The sequence below is a fragment of the Tursiops truncatus genome, chromosome 18 (assembly GCF_011762595.2).
Source record: "Tursiops truncatus isolate mTurTru1 chromosome 18, mTurTru1.mat.Y, whole genome shotgun sequence".
NCBI lineage: Eukaryota > Metazoa > Chordata > Mammalia > Artiodactyla > Delphinidae > Tursiops > Tursiops truncatus.
In genome coordinates, this window is record NC_047051.1 from 39740222 (window position 1) to 39759578 (window position 19357).

Consider the following 19357-nt stretch of genomic DNA (forward strand, 5'->3'; position numbering starts at 1 on the left):
TTGGATTAGATTATTCTTTTCTTATTGAGCTGCATGAGCTGCTTGTATATTTTGGAGATTAATCCTTTGTAAATTTCTTAGTTTGCAAATATTTTCTCCCATTCTGAGGGTTGTCTTTTCATCTTGTTTATAGTTTCCTTTGCTGTGCAAAAGCTTTTAAATTTCATTAGGTGCCATTTGTTCTTTGTTTGTTTGTTTTTATTTCCATTTCTCTAGGAGGTGGGTCAAAAAGGATCTTGCTGTGATGTATATCATATAGTGTTCTGCCTATATTTTCCTCTGAGTTTTATAACGTCTGACCTTACATTTAGGTCTTTAATCCATTTTGAGTTTATTTTTGTGTATGGTGTTGGGAAGTGTTCTAATTTCATTCTTTTATATGTAGCTGTCCAGTTTCCTAGCACAACTTCTTGAAGAGCTGTCTTTTCTCCAGTGTATGTTCTTGCTTCCTTTATCAAAGATAAGGTGACTCTGTATGTGTGGGTTTATCTCTGGGCTTTCTATCCTGTTCCATTAATCTATAATTCTGTTTTAGTGCCAGTACCATGCTATCTTGATTACTGCAGATTTGTACTATAGTCTGAAGTCAGGGAGCCTGATTCCTCCAGCTCCGTTTTTCTTTCTCAAGATTGCTTTGTCTAATTGCAGTCTTTTGTGGTTTCCAAACAAATTGTGAAATTTTTTATTCTAGTTCTGTTAGAAATGCCATTGGTGGTTTGATAAGGATTGCACTGAAATTGTAGATTGCTTTGGGTAGTATAGTCATTTTCACAATGTTGATTCTTCTAATCCGAGAACATGGTATATCTCTCCATCTATTTGTATCATCTTTAATTTCTTTCATCAGTGTTATAGTTTTCTGCATACAGGTCTTTTACCTACTTAAGTAGGTTTATTCCTAGGTATTTTATTCTTTTTGTTGTGATGGTAAATTGCAGTGTTTCCTTAATTTTTCTTTCAGATTCTTCATCATTAGTATAAAGGAATGGAAGAGATTTCTGTGCATTAATTTTGTATCCTGCTACTTTACCAAATTCATTGATTAGCTCTAGTAGTTTTCTGGTAGCATCTTTAGGATTCTCTATGCATAGTATCATGTCATCTGCAAACAGTGACAGTTTTACATCTTCTTTTCCAATTTGGATTCCTTTTATTTCTTTTTCTTCTTTGATTGTCATGGCCAAAACTTCCAAAACTATGTTGAATAATAATGGTGAGAGCAGACAACTTTGTCTTGTTCCTGATCTTAGAGGAAATGGTTTCAGTTTTTCACCACTGAGAATGATGTGGCCTGTGAGTTTGTCATACTTGGCCTTTATTATGTTGAGGAAAGTTCCCTCTATGCCTACTTTCTGGAGGGTTTTTATCATAAATGGATGTTGAATTTTTTCAAAAGATTTTTTTGCATCTATTTAGATTATCATATGGTTTTTATTCTCCTGTTTGTTAATATGGTGTCTCACATTGATTGATTTGCGTATTTTGAAGAATCCTTACCTTCCTGGGATAAACCTCACTTGATCATGCTGTATGATCCTTTTAATGTGCTGTTAGATTCTGTTTGCTAGTATTTTGTTGAGGATTTTTGCATCTATGTTCATCAGTGATATTGGCCTTTTTCTGTGACATCAAGTGTAGTATCTATTCTTATCAATTTAATATCTGCTATGTCCTCAACACAACTGATTTTTAAAATTTTTGGTTATGCTGATTTTTATTGGGACATGTGAAAATGAAAGTAGGAAATATCTCATTCAGTCTCTCAGTGCTTCACCAATTCAAGAGTTTTCTATCATGTTCAGTAGTGCTCATGATAGTCACCACACCTTTTCCCTAGTATGGATACAATTAATCAAAATTTTTATTCAAAAATTCTAAGTTTTCTCCTCTTTGGAAAATATAGACTTCCTCCTTTTTGCTTAAACTAAGCATATATTTCTTAGTTAATCATGAATAAGTCACAGTTTTTTACAGTACAAGGTATACGTATGCTGGCCTCTGACCTCAAACTCTTATAATAATCTGTTTTGCTGGAGGTTAGACAAATAAACAACTTCTATAAAATATGTGCATAAGTTTCATAATATTTATTATATAACTATGCATAGTTTAATATATTGTTATTGTTTCATAAGCATCTTGATGCAATAGCTGTAAAATAATAATATTCTGCTCTAACTTCCTTGAAAGGATGTCTCCTCCTTACTCCTATTTTATCTGTCTACTCTAATCCCACCCATCATATCCTTCAAATTACAAATTTCATCTTACTTAATCGGGAACCCCTTTTTGACTGTTTCAGTCCACTTAATTGAGTTTTGACCTAACAATTGTTGTTATAGGAAAAAAAAAAAACACATAATCACCAGTTGTGAACAAATGACATGAAACTCTCACAATCTATTTACCCCCTCTACTACTGATGGTAATTTATATTATTTCCATATTCGGCTCTTACAGAAAAGTCACTTTGAATATTTATCACTTGTCTCTTTGGGTGCATGTCTACAATTTTTCTCTATTATAAATGTCCAGCAGATGAAGCATTAGAAAACTGAGCATGTGCAATCATAATAGGTTATAGTAACAAATTTTCTAAAATAATACCAGTTTATACTCTCACACAGAGTGTAGATTTCCAGATGTTTTACTTTTCAGAATTTTATTCTTTACGAATTGAGTGGATGTTTTTATGCATTTTACTGATTACTGATAATAATACTGAGCATTTATTTTTGTTCAACTATTATTTAATCTTTCCATAAAGTTTTATAGTACTATCTGGAAAGGTCTTGTACTCCTTTTGGTTCTTGTTTCAATTTGGCTTCAAACAGGATACAGTATTCTAGCTATTTCAAAAATGAATAGATTTAACATAGGGAATTAGATATTTACAAAATTATCTGATAGGATGTAGGAGTAAAATTTCAGACAGGCAATCACTGCAACTGTGCTTCAGGATATCAGGAAGTTACTGCTGCTGCTGTCAAAGAAAAATTATATTGGAAAAGTGTTGTAATAAATTTCTAGGCCCAAGATGGAGCTGTTCCTGCCTGGGGTGCCATGTCAGCACACTTAGATAACTTTCATGCATCTGTAATTGCTGTCCTTGATCAGAAACACAGTTTATCCAGCCAGCCAATCCCAAAATGCCAAGCCAACTCTGTGCTTTATACTTCTTTATTCTTTATTTTTATCTTTTTTGTTTGTTTTTGTGGTACGCGGGCCTCTCACTGTTGTGGCTTCTCCCATTGCGGAGCACAGGCTCTGGATGTGCAGGCTCAGCAGCCATGGCTCACAGGCCCAGCCGCTCCGTGGCATGTGGGATCTTCCCAGACCGGGGCACGAACCCGTGTCCCCTGCATTGGCAGGCAGACTCTCAACCACTGTGCCACCAGGGAAGCCCTATTTTTTATCTTATGAAGGCTTTTTTCCATCCACCCCCATTTTTCAGTTCTTTAAATGGAGACTGTCCACTTCATGAAGTGCTAAATAAAGTTTGTTTGTATCACCTAAGTTGTCTTCCTCAATCATTTTTAATAGTTTTTGGTAAGAAGGAATGGATTATGAAGCTGACTGCTAACAGCCTGCAGGGCAATGAATTCACAGGCAAGGGGACCACTGAGCACTTTGAGTTCACTGTTTCTGGTTGCTATTACCAAGAGATGTTAGGGTAACTCATTGACATTTGAGCTCTCTCCCTTGTGTGCAGCTCTCCAATCCAAACAATTTTTTTCAAAAAAGATAAAAAACCTGAAAATGTTCTGGGGCTTGTTAAAGTTCCCAGAAATGTTTTGAGACCCTGGAGAGTTTCCAGGGTAGTTATACTGTAAGTTGGCAATAGGAGGCAGCCACAAAGCTTCAACGTAAGTCCAAAGCATAAACCTAGGGGGGACTTGGGGAAATAAATTAAGACAAGAAATTCAGACTGTTTTAACAAATGGCACATCAAAATCTAAGTAGACACAAAAGTTGGACTATTAGCCCTTAGGGCATCTGTCACTATAAAGATATAACCTTGTGAAAAGAGTACTAGATCTATTGCTAGTGGGAACCTTGGAAGCCAAAGCTGCAAAATTGATGGGTATGGGATTGAGCAATTAAAAACTGTTAGAGTGCTCATGACCTAATTCTGAGACTCCCTTGCTAGGATAAGTTGATCATAGAATGAGTTAGATCTACAGTAAGTCACACACCAACTTCAAGAAAATTTCCACGGAACAAGGTGCATTGCAAAACAACATAAAATCCCCAACCCATTTACATATCCCTCTTAGGTACTAATTTGACTAGAAGAGATCCAAGGCTTAGCTAAAGAAATAGGATCCTCAAGTGTCAAAGAATTAAGCATGCCACCTTTTGGCACACCTGCTTATTTTATGTTTAAAAACAGTGGTCTCTGTAGATATATACCAAAGTGGCAAAATCTTACTAAGACAAACTAAAATTAAAATAGCCATTATGGGGAATGTTCCAAATTGACAAGACCATCCATTTAAGAAGTGCACTTGAAAGCAAGTTTCCCAACTCAAACAAACAGAATGATATCTCTATTGTAATTAGCAGGCAGAAGCCTCTAAAAGACTTCAAGTTTCCAAAATAATTTCACTGACAGGTTTATTGGAAAAGGCTAACGAAAATTTAATATGACAGGAACAGCTCAAGATGATAGAGTAGAAGGATATAACCTCACCCCCTTCTTACAAAAACACGAAAATCACAGCTAACTGCTGAACAAGCATCAACAAAAAAATGCTGGAACCTATCAAAAAAGATAACCTATATCCAAAGACAAAGAAGAAGCCACAACAAGATAGTAGGAGGGGCACAATTGTGATAAAATAAAATCCCATACCCACCAGGTGGGCAACCCACCAATTGCAGAAGAGTTGTACCACAGAAGTTATCCCACAGGATGGAAGTTCTGAGCCCCATGTGAGGCTTCCTAGCCAGGGGTCTGGCAATGGGAAGAGGAGTCCCCAGAGAATCTATCTTTGAAAGCCATTGGGGTTTGATCACAGGACTTCCACAGGACTGGGGGAAACAGAAACTCCATTCTTGGAGGGCACATACAAAATCTTATGTGCACCAGGATGCATGGGAGAAAAGCAGTGACTCCATAACAGCCTGGACCAGACCTACTTAGTAGTATTAGAGGGTCTCCTGCAGAGGTAGGGGTGGTGGCTGTGGCTCACTGCAGGGAAAAAGACAACGGCAGCACCAGCTCTGGGAAATACTCACTGGCATGAGCCCTCCCAGAGGCTGCCATTAGCCCCACCCAACAACATGTAGGCTCTAGTGCTGGGTCACCTCAGGCCAAAAACCCAACAGGGTGGGAACAAAGCCCCACTCATCAGCAGACTAGTGGCTTAAAATCTCCCTGAGCATGGCACTGCCTACCAGAGGAACAAGAACCAGCCCCACCCACCACTGGGCAGCAACTAGCCCCTCCCATCAGGAGGCTTGCACAACCCTCTTAGACAGTCTCATCTACCAGAGGGCAGGCAGTAGAAGCAAGAACTACAATCCTGCACCTGTGAAATACAAACCGCAAATACAGAAAGTTAGTCAAAATGAGAAAGCAGAGAGATATATCCCAGATGAAGGAACAAAATGAAACTGCAGAAGAACAACTAAGTGAAGTGGAAATAGCCAAGCTCCTGGAAAAAATTTAGAATAATGATAGCGAAGATGATCCAAGATCTTGGAAAAAGAATGGAGGCAAGCATTGAGAAGATGCAAGAAATATTTATCAAAGACCTAGAAGAGGGGTTTCCCTGCTGGCACATTGGTTGAGAGTCCGCCTGCCGATGCAGGGGACATGGGTTCGTGCCCCAGTCCAGGAAGATCCCACATGCCGTGGAGCGGCTAGGCCCGTGAGCCATGGTCACTGAGCCTGTGCATCTGGAGCCTGTGCTCTGCAACGGGAGAGGCCACAACAGTGAGAGCCCTGCATACCGCAAAAATAAATAAAAATAAAAAAAGACCTAGAAGAACTAAAGAACAAACAGAGATGAACAATACAATAACTAAAGTGAGAAATACACTAGAATAAATTAATAGCAGAATAAGTGAGAGAGAAAAACAGATAAGTGAGCTGGAAGACAGAATGGTAGAAATCTCTGCCACAGAACAGAATAAAGAAAAAAAAACAAGAAAAGAAGTGAAGACAGTCTAAGTGACCCCTCAGACAATATTAAATGCATCAACATTCACGTAATAACAGTCCCAGAAGGAGAAGAGGGAGAGAAAGGACCCGAGAAAATATCTGAAGAGATAATAGCTGAAAATTTCTCTAACATGGTAAAGGAAACAGTCTTCCAATCCAGGAAGTGCAGAGAGTCTCAGGCAGGATAAACCCAAAGAAAAACATGCTGAGAAATGCAGTAATCTAACTGACAAAAACTACAGACAAAGAAAAAATATTAAAAGCAACAAGGGAAAACCAACAAATAATATATAAAGGAACTCCCATAAGGCCATTAGCTGATTTTTTCAGTAGAAACCCTGCAGGCCAGAAGGGAGTGGCATAATATAGGTAAAGTGGTGAAACAGAAGAAACTGCAACCAAGAATACTCTAACCAGCTAGGATCTCAGTCAGATTTGATAGAGAAATCAAAAGCTTTTTCGACAAGCTAAAACTAAGAGAATTCAACACCACCAGGTCAGGTTTGAACAAATGTTAAAGGAACTTCTCTAGGTGAGAAAGAGAAAAGCAACTTAAAACAACCTTGAATATATGAAGACTGATATGTCAAAACCTCATGGAAACAGCAAACCCAAAAACTACAATAGATAACACACACAAAAAAGAAAGAAACAACCGAAACACAACACTAAAGATGGTGATCAAACCATAAGAGAAGAGAACAAATGAGGAAGGGAAGCAAAAAGACCTACAAAATCAAACCAAAAACAATTAAGAAAATGGAAATAAGAACATACCTATCAATAATTACCTTAAATGTAAATGCATTAAATGCTCCAACCAAAAGACATAGACTGGCTGAATGGACAAAAAGACAAGGCCTGTATATATGCTGTCTACAAGAAAACCACTTCAGACCTAGGGACACATACAGACTGAAAGTAAGGGGATGGAAAAAGTTATTCCACACAAATGGAAATCAAAAGAAAGCTGGAGTAGCAATACTCATATCAGACAAAATAGACTTTAAAATAAAGACTGTTATAAAACACAAAGTAGGACACTACATAATGATCAAGGGATCAATCCAAGAAGATGTTTGTAAATATATATGCACCCAACATAGGGGCACCTCAATATGTAAGGCAAATGCTAATAGCTATAAATGGAGAAATTGACAGTAGTGGGGGACTTTAACACCACACTTTCATCAATGGACAGATCATCCAGAACAAAAATCAATAAGGAAACAGAGGCCTTAAATGACACTTTAAACCAGATAGACTTAATTGATATTTACAGAGCATTCCATCCAAAAGCAGTAGAATATACATTCTTCTCATGTGCATGGAACATGCTGCAGGATTGAACACATGCTGGGCCACAAAGTGAGCCTTGGTAAATTTAATAAAACTGAAATAATATCAAGCATCCTTTCCTACCACAATGCTATGAGATTAGAAATAAATTACAGGAAAAAAATGTAAAAAACAGAAACACATGGAGGCTATACAATACGCTACTAAATAACCAAGAGGTCACTGAAGAAATCAGCAGAAATCAAAAAATACCTAGAGACAAGTGAAAATGAAAGCACAACAGTCCAAAACCTATGGGATGCAGCAAAAGCAGTTCTAATAGGGGAGTTTATAGCAATACAATCTTACCTCAAGAAACAAGAAAAATCTCAAATAAACAACCTAACTTACACCTAAAGCAACTACAGACAGAAGAACAAACAAAACCTAAAGTTAGTAGAAGGAAAGAAATCATAAATATCAGAGCAGTAATAAATGAAATAGAGATGAAGCAAACAGTAGCAAAGATCAATGGTTCTTTGAAAAGAAAAATAAAACTGATAAACCTTTAGCCAGACTTATCAAGAAAAAAAGGGAGAGGACTAAAATTGATAAAATCAGAAATGAAAAAGAAGTTACAATGGACACCAGAGAAATACAAAGGATCATAAGAGACTACTACAAGCAACTGTATGCCAATAAAACAGACAACCTGGGAGAAATTCTTAGAAAGGTACAATCTCCCAAGACTGAACCAGGAAGAAACGGAAAAGATGAACAGACCAATCACAAGTACTGAAGTTGAAATTGTGATTAAAAAAAACTCTAAAAATAAAAAGCCCAGGACCAGAGTGTTTCACAGGCCAATTCTATAAAACATTTAGAAAAGAGTTGACATTATCATTCTGAAAGTGTTTCAAAAACTTGCAGAGGAAGGAAAACTCCACTACTTATTTTATGAGGCCACCTGCACCCTGATACCAAAACCTGACAAAGATATCACAAAAAAAGAAAATTACAAGCCAATATCACTGATGAACATAGATGCCAAAATCCTCAACAAAATACTAGCAATCTGAACCTAACAATACATTAAAAGGATCATACACCGCGGTCAAGTGGGATTTATCCCAGGAATGCAAGGATTTTTCAATATCTACAAATCAAACAGTGTGATATACCACATCAACAAATTGAAGAATAAAACCCATGTGATCATCTCTATAGGTGCAGGAAAATGCTTTTGACAAAATTCAACACCCATTTATGATAAAAACTCTCCAGAAAGTGGGCATGGGGGAACATATCTCAACATAATAAAGGTCATATATGACAAACCTACAGCTAACATCATACTCAATGGTGAAAAGCTGAAAGAATTTCCTCTAAGACCAGGAACAAGGCAAAGATGTCCACTCTCACCACTTTTTTTCAACATAGCTTTGGAAGTCCTAGCTACGGCAATCAGAGAAGAAAAAGAAATAAAAGGAATCAAAATTGGAAAAGAAGTTAAACTGTCACTGTTTGAAGATGACATGATACTATACATAGAAAATCCTAAAGACACTACCAGCGGACTAGCAGAACTCATCAATGAATTTGGTAAAGTTGCAGGTGACAACATCAACAGACACAAATCTGTTGGATTTCTATACACTGACAACAAAAATCAGAAAGAGAAATTAAAGAAACAAGCCCATTTACCATTGCATCAAAATGAATAAAATACCTAGGAATAAGCTTACCTTAGGATACCAAAGACCTGTGGCCCAGAAACTATAAGACTCTGATGAAAGAAATAGAAGACAACTGAAACAGATAGAAAGATATACCATGTTTTTGGATTGAAAAAGCAATATTGTCAAAATGACTATGCTATCCAAGGCAATCTACAGATTCCTTGCAGTCCCTATGGAATTACCAATGGCATTTTTCACAGAATTAGAACAAAAATTCTTTAAATCTGTATGGAGATACATAAGACCCCTAATAGCCAAAACAATCTTGAGAAAGAAAAAAGGAACTGGAAGAATCAGGCTTCCTGACTTCACACTATACTACAAATCTATAGTTATCAGAACAGTATAGTACTGGCACAAAAGTAGAAATATAGATCAGTGGAACAGGATAGAAAGCCCAGAAATAAACCCACACACCTATGGTCAATTAATCTATGACAAAGGAGGCAAGACTATACAATGGAGGAAAGACAGACTCTTCAATAAATGGTGCTGGGGAAACTGGAAAGCTACATGTAAAAAAATGAAGTTAGAACACTCTTTAATACCATACACAAACATAAACTCAAAATGGATTAAAGACCTAGATGTGGGACCGGACACTATAAAACTCTTAGAGGAAAACACAGGCAGGACACTCTCTGGCATAAATTGCATCAATATCATTTTTGATCTCTCTCCCAGAGTAATGGAATTAAAAATGAAAGTAAACAAATGGGACCTAATTAAACTCAAAACTTGCACAGCAAAAGAAACCATAAACAAAATGAAAAGTCAACCCACAGACTGGGAGAAAATATTTGCAAACTATCCGACTGATAAGGGATTAGTCTCCAAAATTTAAATAGCTCATGTGGCTTAATATCATTAAAACAAACAACCCCCAAAATGGGCAGAAGACCTAAATAGACATTTCTCCAAAGAAGACATATAGATGGTCAAGAGGCAAAAAAAAAAAAAAAAAGATGTTCAACATTGTTAATTATTACAGAAATGCAAATCAAAACTACAATGAGATATTACCTCACACCGGTCAGAATGGCTATCATCAAAAATCCACAAACAATGAATGTTGGAGAGGGTGTGGAGAGAAGGGTACCATCCTACACTGTTGGTGGGAATGTAAATTGGTATAGCCACTGTGGAGAACAGTATGGAGGTTCCTTAAAAAACTAAAAATAGAGCTACCATATGATCTTGCAATCCCCCTCCTGGGCATATATCCAGAGAAATACATGGTCTGAAAGGATACATGCACCTCAATGTTCATTGCAGCACTGTTTACAATAAACAAGATGTGGAAGAAACATAAAATTCCATCAACAGATGAATGTATAAAGAAGATGTTATACATATGTACAACGGAATATTACTCAGCTATTAAAAAGAATGAAATAATATTATTTGCAGCAACACAGATGGACCTAGAGATTGTCATACTGAGTAAAGTTAAGTCAAACAGAGAAAGACAAATATATGATATCACTTATATGCAGTGTCTGAAATAAAAATAATACAAATGAACTTATTTACAAAACAGAAACAGACTCACAGACTTAGTGAACAAATTTATGGTTACCAGGGGGAAGGGTGGGAGGAGGGATAGTTAGGGAGTTTAGGATTGACATGTACACACTGCTATATTTTAAATGGATAACCAAAAAGGACCTACTATATAGCACAGGGAACTCTGCTCAGTATTATATAACAACCTAAATGGGAAAAGAATTTGAAAAAGAACAGATACATGTATATGTATAACAGAATCACTTTGCTGTATACCTGAAACTAACACAACATTGTTAATCACCTATACTCCAATATAAAAAAACAGTTAAAAAAAAAAAAAGAAAAAGAAAAATTAAGACACAAATGGTACCAAAAACAAAAGACTGTAAGACTGACATGACTCCTACTCCTCTCTATCCTCCTTTACCTGAGTACTTATTCTATTAATCCTCTAACTAAGTTACCTCTCTATTATGAAAATACCCCAAGACAGTAAACAAAAGTCTACCAACTTAGTGGTCTTTCAACTGGAACAGCTCCAAGGCCAGAAACCTAAAAGAACACTTGCTTGTACCCTCTTAGGGGTTCATCATTAAACACTAGCCCAGAAATTGATGTCTCATTTGCAATCAGCTGCAACACTGGAAAAAATATTGTCCATGAAGGTTTTGTGCAAGTTCTTTGACATCAACTTGAACCCCGACATATCTACCCTCAGAAAAGGGCCCCATATGGACCCTTCCTAGGGTTGACAGGACTCCAACAGATTCTCTGGTAAACTGCAACCAGTTATTCCCTTAACTAAAATTAAAATTAATGGAATACCTTACCACATTCTGGTAGATAGAGAACTACACTCTCTACTTTAAATCCCACTTTCTCAGGAGCTTGCAGATAGAATCCTAATAAAACTGGCAGAAACCAGAAAAGGGTGAAAATTCTTACCAGAGTTAGCTCTCCTGGATTTCTAGTAGTCCCAGGAAAGGAAGGTAAAATTTCAAGTTGTTCTTTCCCTTTCAAATCCAGACTCCTGTGAATGTGGTTTGAGGGTACCCATTGGTTATTGATCCTTTTTTTGTTCCAGGGACAGCTATTGCCTTCTTGTTTGCCTCATTTTCTGTCCTGAGAACTTGGTTTGGCTTTCTGTCTGTCTGGAGCATGCAGGTTATTGGTTCTCCAATATCAAAAATATAGCTAAAAGAAAAAAGAAAAATTAAGACACAAGAAGTACCAAACCCAAAAGACTGTAAGACCAACATGACTCCTACTCCTCTCCAGCTAAATGATGAGATTAAGCACCCAGAATTATGACCTGACATAAATGTGGATTGCAGTCCATTTGTGGCCAGGATCTTATTAACAGTTGTCAGCTCTCACGGGAATTGTCTTTCTTTCTTTCTTTTATCTTTGGGAGTGGCTCTGGATTTAGGAAGAATAGTACCTTTGCACCCTCCTTGGGGATGTCTTTTGTGTCCATGGGATTTTTCAATATTGCCAGTGTTACTGGAGAGTAGATTCTTGTCTCAACACAAAAAGAACTCAGAGATGAGTTGGAAGCCAAGAAAGCAAAGTGAAGATTTAAGGGATAATATACTCTCAAGGGTTGAATGGGCACTCAGGTGAGTAGCTGCCATGAGTTTATTTGGCAAGCTGGTTATAAGAGATGTGAAAATGAATGGGAAGAATATTCACTGAGGAAGAAGGGGTTTTGGATCTTATTACTGATTTTCATCCCAGCTCTACCTTCCCGAGGGGAGAGGGATTTTTGTCCTTATTTAGCCTCGATTGGAAGTGTCATGGCATCAGTGCATGATGGGTACTTCTTATCTGCAAGGCTAATTTTATTGTAATGAGGGCATAATGAGCAAAAGTTTACATTTGGATACCAGAGATTCTGCCTTTTCCCACCTTTCTTTGTCTGCCTCTAGAACCCCTTGTCACCTCGAGATTTATATCTTCTGGTCAGCCTGGAGGTTCCTGCTTTCCTTTGTCTACCCAAGGACCCCCATTGTTCACAAGATGTATGGTTTCCTGCCACCTAGCCCATGTTCCTCTTTCTCTGCTCATATCTAGCTATCTGCCTGCTCTAACACCAAGAATATTTACTGTTTGTTCTGGATAAAACTTAGCTAGATATTTTAAAGGATTTTTTTCTTTTTTTTCAAAAGTAGCTGTAGTAGAAGTTGGTTAAATTGGATGCTGATGCTGAGAACCTGATAGAAACTTTTTTTCAGGCCTTCTTCCCTAAGCTAATTGAAACTACACACCCAGAGGGAAAGAAAAAAACATTTCAAAGACAAACAGCTCTAAAACTGGAACACAGGAATCTTTTGATTTCTATCTCAGTTGAAGATCTTCTCCCTGATTTAAAGAAGTAAATTCAAGATAATGTGGTTAGATGTATGAGTCAGTTCCTTGACATCATTCAGGTTGACACCCAGTTCTTTGATAAATTAAAGGCAACTGTGCTTGTCTTACAAATTGAGCCTTTATCAGAAGAGAAAAAGCCCACCTACCCTTTTAATCAATCCCCAAACCTCCATATTCATTTCAAAAGGCTTGTAGGTATTGTCAACAGTCTGGTCATAGGGAACAAAAGTCCTTCTTGGTGGAAGTTACATTCTTTCTCTGCTCCTTTTGATATGTAAATATCCTACCTGGTCTTCTCTAGCAAACACGGAGGTAGTTATTATCAGATGGGAAGAAAAAACAAAAAAAAAAAGAAGGCATATTTGAAAACAACCTATGAAAAAAGCTTAGAAGTCTTTGCCATACCAGTGAAAAGTTTAAGCCATCTGAGAAGAAAACACAGGTGTAAACAGCTATTCCTTTACAAACTAGTGAGTTTTGTATTATTGTGTATTTTGTATTATTGTCTCATAGTTAAATTTTTAAATTAAAGCATTTCATTTTAAACAAGATCTCTGTTTACCTCTCTATATATGCTTATATATCTCTCTATATATGTGTTATAAACATGTAATATTTTTGTACCTCCAGATGGTATTGCCAAAATTACTTTGTAAAGAGCTCTATTTAATTGGTTTATAAAGAAACATTATAAAAATCAAGTATACTCTCAGAACTAGAGAAACTAACCCAAATGTTTTTCAAGTTCATGTGATCTATGATAATTTTCAATGAATAAAGCTTGTTTATTGATTTAATTTAAAAAGGCATGTTTTGAGATCTATAATTATTGAATATAATGTAGACATTCAACTTTTAATTTACTTAGGTTTACTAAAAGTCAAATAAGCTCATGTTATTTAAGCATGTGTTAAGGACAAATAAACAGATATAAGACAAAAGTTTATAAGTAAACTTTTCACCAGTAACTATGCTTTATAAAAGGTCTACTTAAAAATGGTTTCCAAAATCATTTTGATAATTTGAAACAAAGTTATACTGTAATAAGTTAAATGATGGATATTCATCAAATATCTAGATCATTTCCAAATAAGACAAACACTGAAACATTAATTACTGAATATATGTTTATCCACTTTTGGCTTCCTTTTACAGAGAAACTAAAGATATTTGTGTTTATTAGTAAACACATCTTGTGCCACATTGAAAAATTTAGTATGAGGAAGAATATATTTCTAGAATATATTAGATATGTTTAAAAATGTGTCAATCACAGAATGCTAGTGTAACTGAGAGCCCACAATTGCTTACTTCTTAGTTTCCACTAGGAATTAAGTATTCTAATTCCACTTGGAATTAAGTATTCTAAGGGTTAAGAATTATAATTAACATATGCAATTAAACCTAGTAGACCTAATAAAGGAAACATCTCTATACAGGGAAAGTAGGATGTGTTTTTGGTAAGCAAAGGTAGGCAGATGTGGTTGTGGTCAAGGAAAAAAGAGAGTAATTTTGTCCTGAAGTAAAATAGCTGGTTGTTCCAGAATGAGAAAAGGGGGGTGGGGGTGGGGGAGGGAACTTAGGACAAAATCTGAATGGATGTAAAAAAGTTGTAGAAGTTTTGTGAAAAGGAATCTTGGAAAAAGAACTGTATATGTGTCAATCTGGCTAAGATTGGAATGAATTTATTTAGTTTTTTAAAAATGAGTTTTAATATTAATGATACACCAGTACAAAATTAGAATTTGGTTTCCTGTCTGTTAAAAGAACAAAGTTTTCTTACATTATTGACCTACTCTTAATAAGAAAGTACAAACAAAATTTGTTTTTAATCTTTTAAATAATCTTCCCGGAAAGTAAAGATTTTGTGTTTTCCCAAAACAATTTACTGTATTTAATTTCATCTTATCAGGTCTTTGATTACTTAAGAAAACTCACTCTTCTCAATATTAAAAGAGCTTAGGTTTTTATAGCTATGTAACCTTCTGTATTTACCTTCAAAGTCCTTGTCACATTGGTTAAATGGGTATTTTTTTAAAACTCCCCCAATATCAAATTCTAAATGAAGTCTTTTTCACCTCAAATTAATTTCAGTATTTTCCAGAGAGCCCCTGGAACATCTCAAAAGATTTATTCTCTCTATTTATAAAAAGAGAAATGTTGAATTAATTAGGCTTATTTAATATGTTAAATTGCATAGGAAGTATTGTCAAATAAGAAGTGATGCATATTTGTATGAGTATTTATTATTAATACAACTGTTCCAGAAACTGTATAAAATTCCTAAAAATCTGGTATGTCCTGATATAATATTATCAGTCATAATTACCATTATCATCTTAAAATATTGTCACAGAAATAATCAATTTTCTTGCCAATGCCATTATAATGAACACTAACCAATTCTCTAACCATGGGGATTTTTAAGTCTTATATTTTTTCAGACAGTTATTATTTTACTCTGAGGTTTTTGCAAAAGTAAGTTTCATGAAAGAACCCTACCAAGTACACTTGACCACTGACACTGCTGCCAAATTATAAGTTCTCAGACCCCCTCTGGTCCTGTATAAATGCCAAAGACCTCAAAATGAAATGGAGTAGAAAGAGAAATAGCTACATTGAGGTAGATTGCTTCATTCCAAAACATCAGATCAAGAACATTTTTTCATTCTTCCTTTCCTCTCTTAACATCCTTTGCCTAATTCTTATACCATGAAGGTCTTTTATAATTATTTTGCCCACTTTTTGCCTTGACCTGGTCTGGAAAGATGGCATTGTTTAGTATCTCAGACCATTTCAAAGGAGAGTAATCCAGCCTCCAAGTAACTGTTGGATTTGCTGTGATGCTGGTGATCCTGCAGTTCTGCCCACTAAGAACTTCTCCCTGATTTCCAATGTCTCCGTTTCTCTGAAACAAGCTCACTGGATAAACACTTCTGAGGAAGTAAAGGCACAGTTACATGAAATACATAAACAGGCCTACAGGCTTAAAGAAATACCCCTCTATTTGGGATTATTTCTTTGACTTATTTGATTCTAACTGGCTTGGGTCATGGAGAACCTGGCTCAGGAGTGCTATCCAAACCATTGGCATTGTTTGTTTGTTAATAATTATAACTGTCTCCATAACATGCTACATTCTCTCAAAAGTTTTAAATGCATGTGGGCACCACTGACCAGCCAATGCAAGTTAAACAGACAAAGAAGACCTCATTCAAGACTTTTGCAATAGGGGCAAGATATTCAACTCCACTCCGCTAAAACAAAAGGGTGGAGGATTTTTAAATGCTGGGATAAGCCAATGGCAAAGTGCTAGAGGACATTAGGAGAGTGGTTGGCCAATGAGATGGTGTTGAGAAAACTAGTAAAGTGTCTTGTTCAGGCTTCAGAGGCAGAAGCAGACCCCTGACCGACTTGTGGCCCTGTCTAGACTGTGTGCCTGCCTGCACACCTAACAATTGTTACCAACAAGTCAAGCAATACTTAAGATAAGAAAGGGAATGAGTCTTGAAATTTCTTGAGCCCTGGGGATCTGATCAGTCCCCCATGGTCTAGAAAATCTTTTGACTCACACAGTGAAACCAACAGCACTGTTACAGTTAAACCAGAGTTGCATTTTTGCTCATAAACTGATGATAGCTGGTTGTGGATTGGGATTATGAACAGAAGCCCCCAGAACTGCAATTTGAAGTCTCACCTGTGAGGTGAACGCATGGCCCAGGACCCTTCCCATTTGGGACTCCAGATTGCTGTTACTTGGGACTTTCCAGCTGCTGTTTGAATCTGGATGTAGGTGTTGGCCCAATCTGATGATGTATACTCTGTTATGTACCTCTAATACTTTTATTCATCCCCTTCTAATGACTGTATATTGAAATTAAGTTAAATAATCTTCTATTAAAAATTAATTAAATCTGTTCAGTTGTGTGAGACAAGTGGCTATTTTGCCAGCGAATCCAACAAACCTTGAAACTAAAAGTAGGCTTTCGGCAAAACAGATGGGGTCATCTGTGTTTGCTAATTGTCCCTTTTCAGAGTTAGGTTTCTACCCTCCCATGGCAAATGGGAGATGGAGTGTTATCATTCATGTTGATTCCATTTCACAGAGATGATCCCACTGGTCTTGAGAAAAACATTCCAGTGGTGTAGAAGATTAACATCTCATAAGGGCAGAGAAAGAGTTTACAATTACAAGTTTTCTGAAGTAAATGCTTTAAGGAAAGGGAGGTCAGGATCTGTAGTCAAGAAGTCTTGAGAAAGCTTAGATAAACTGAGGGGAAACTTAAGGCAGTCTTTGTCACTGTCTAGCTCAGGACACTTCAGGATACTATTATCTATCTGATGATCACAGATGAACAGCAGTGCTGAAGCAGGCAATTCACAAGGAAATGGCTGGAGACCACTGCAAAACATGTTCTTTTAAAAGCCAGCCTCCTCATCTCTGCACAAAAGACTAACTTTTCCTCTAAATATGCTCTTTGCTGCACCTCACAGGTTTTGATTTGTGATAGTCTTGCTACTGTTAAATTCAAAATATTTTCTAATTACATTATGATTTCTTCTTTGATGCACTAATTTTCCAACATGGGATTTCTAGTTAACATTCTGCAATTAATTTCAAGCAAACTTTTATTCTTGTCAAAATATGTTATTTTTATTTAAATTCTTTGACATTCGTTTGCTTAAAATTTATGTTCAAATAATTGGTAAATTTTGGTAAATGTTTTATGCATAACTGAAAACTGTTGGAGAGTGCAATGTTCTCTGTATAGCCAAATAAAACAAATGTGTTATTCCTTTATTCCTATTATTCAAATCATCCTTATTCCTACTGACACATTTTGTGTCCTTTTTATGTCAGTTATTGACAGAGAGCTGTGTTAATATCTCCCACTCTGAAGATAGATTTTTGTTTTTCTTCCAGTAATTCTGTCAAGACTTGCTTTATATATTTTGAAATTATTTTATATATTCTAAAAGGATTATCATTTTAGCAAATTGAATATTTTATTTTATTGTTTCCTTTTCTCTAACAATATCTTATATTTTTCTAGGTGTTTGTTTTAAATTAATATAGTTAAACCAGTCTTTTTTTTGGTTACGGCTTTCTTGGTGCAATTTGTCCATTTCTTTGAATTCAAATTTTGTGGGTTGAATTCAAATTTTGTGGGGTTTTGTGCATTATTTGTGAAGAGTTTCAGTTTTAACACAGCCTATTAAATTTGTCCACTACTGGAGTATTTAGTATATCCAATTACAGTTACTATAATGACTAATACATATACTTGTTTATTTTATTTTATATTTTCTACTTTTCTTCCTGTTTTTTATATAGTTTTCTCTTTCTTACACTTATTTCAATAGAGTTTTTTGAATCATTCAATTATTCCTACTACTCTTTTGAAAGTTTTGTTCTCTATTTCAATTTAATTAGTAAAGAGCTCAGTAATTACAGTGAGTATAATTAATTTATTACACCACAAAGTTAATAATTATCTCCATCTTCCTCATGAAAAATGAAAGGACTGATTTGAGCTCATCATTTTTCTAACATACACTGTCACATTTATTTATTGAAGAATTTTAAGTTCCTCAATATATTGCTATTAGCTTTGTATATAAGCAACACTCATTTAGTTTTAACCATATATTTACCATTCTTTTTTTGTTTTTCCTTTCTACTTGTTCTTTATAATTTTTTTTTCTGAAATCATTTTCCTTTTCATGAAATATATATCTAGATTTTCCTTTAATGAATGTTTACTCTCTTATTTTTTAATGTCTAAAAATTAAATTACTTTACCCCTCATTCACAAAAATATCATTTTCGCTGTGCATAAAATTATAGATTGATACATTTATATTTGGCATGTTCAAAAAATAATTTAGTTATGTTCAGGTTTCCATTATTACTGGTGGGAAAATCAGCATTTGGTCTAATTGTTAGTTACTTTATTAAAACAAAAATTCTTTCCTCAAGCAGTCTTTTAGATCTTCTCTAAAGCTTATCTTTTATGTGCTATAGTTGGTCTATGGCAGTAGTTCTGAAAGTGTCATCTCCAGACCAGCAACATCAGTTTAGTCTTTTTAGATATGCAATCATGAGATATTTAATGTGGATATCTTTATATTTCTCCTCTTCTGAATTGGTTGAGCTTCAAGAATCTGTGGGTTTGTGCATTTCATGAATTTCCCAGATATAATATATTCATTAGGTTTGTTCCCTCCTCTCTCTCTCTTTCTCCTCTCTGAGACTTTAGTTAAAATTTATAACTTCTCCTTCCATACTGCA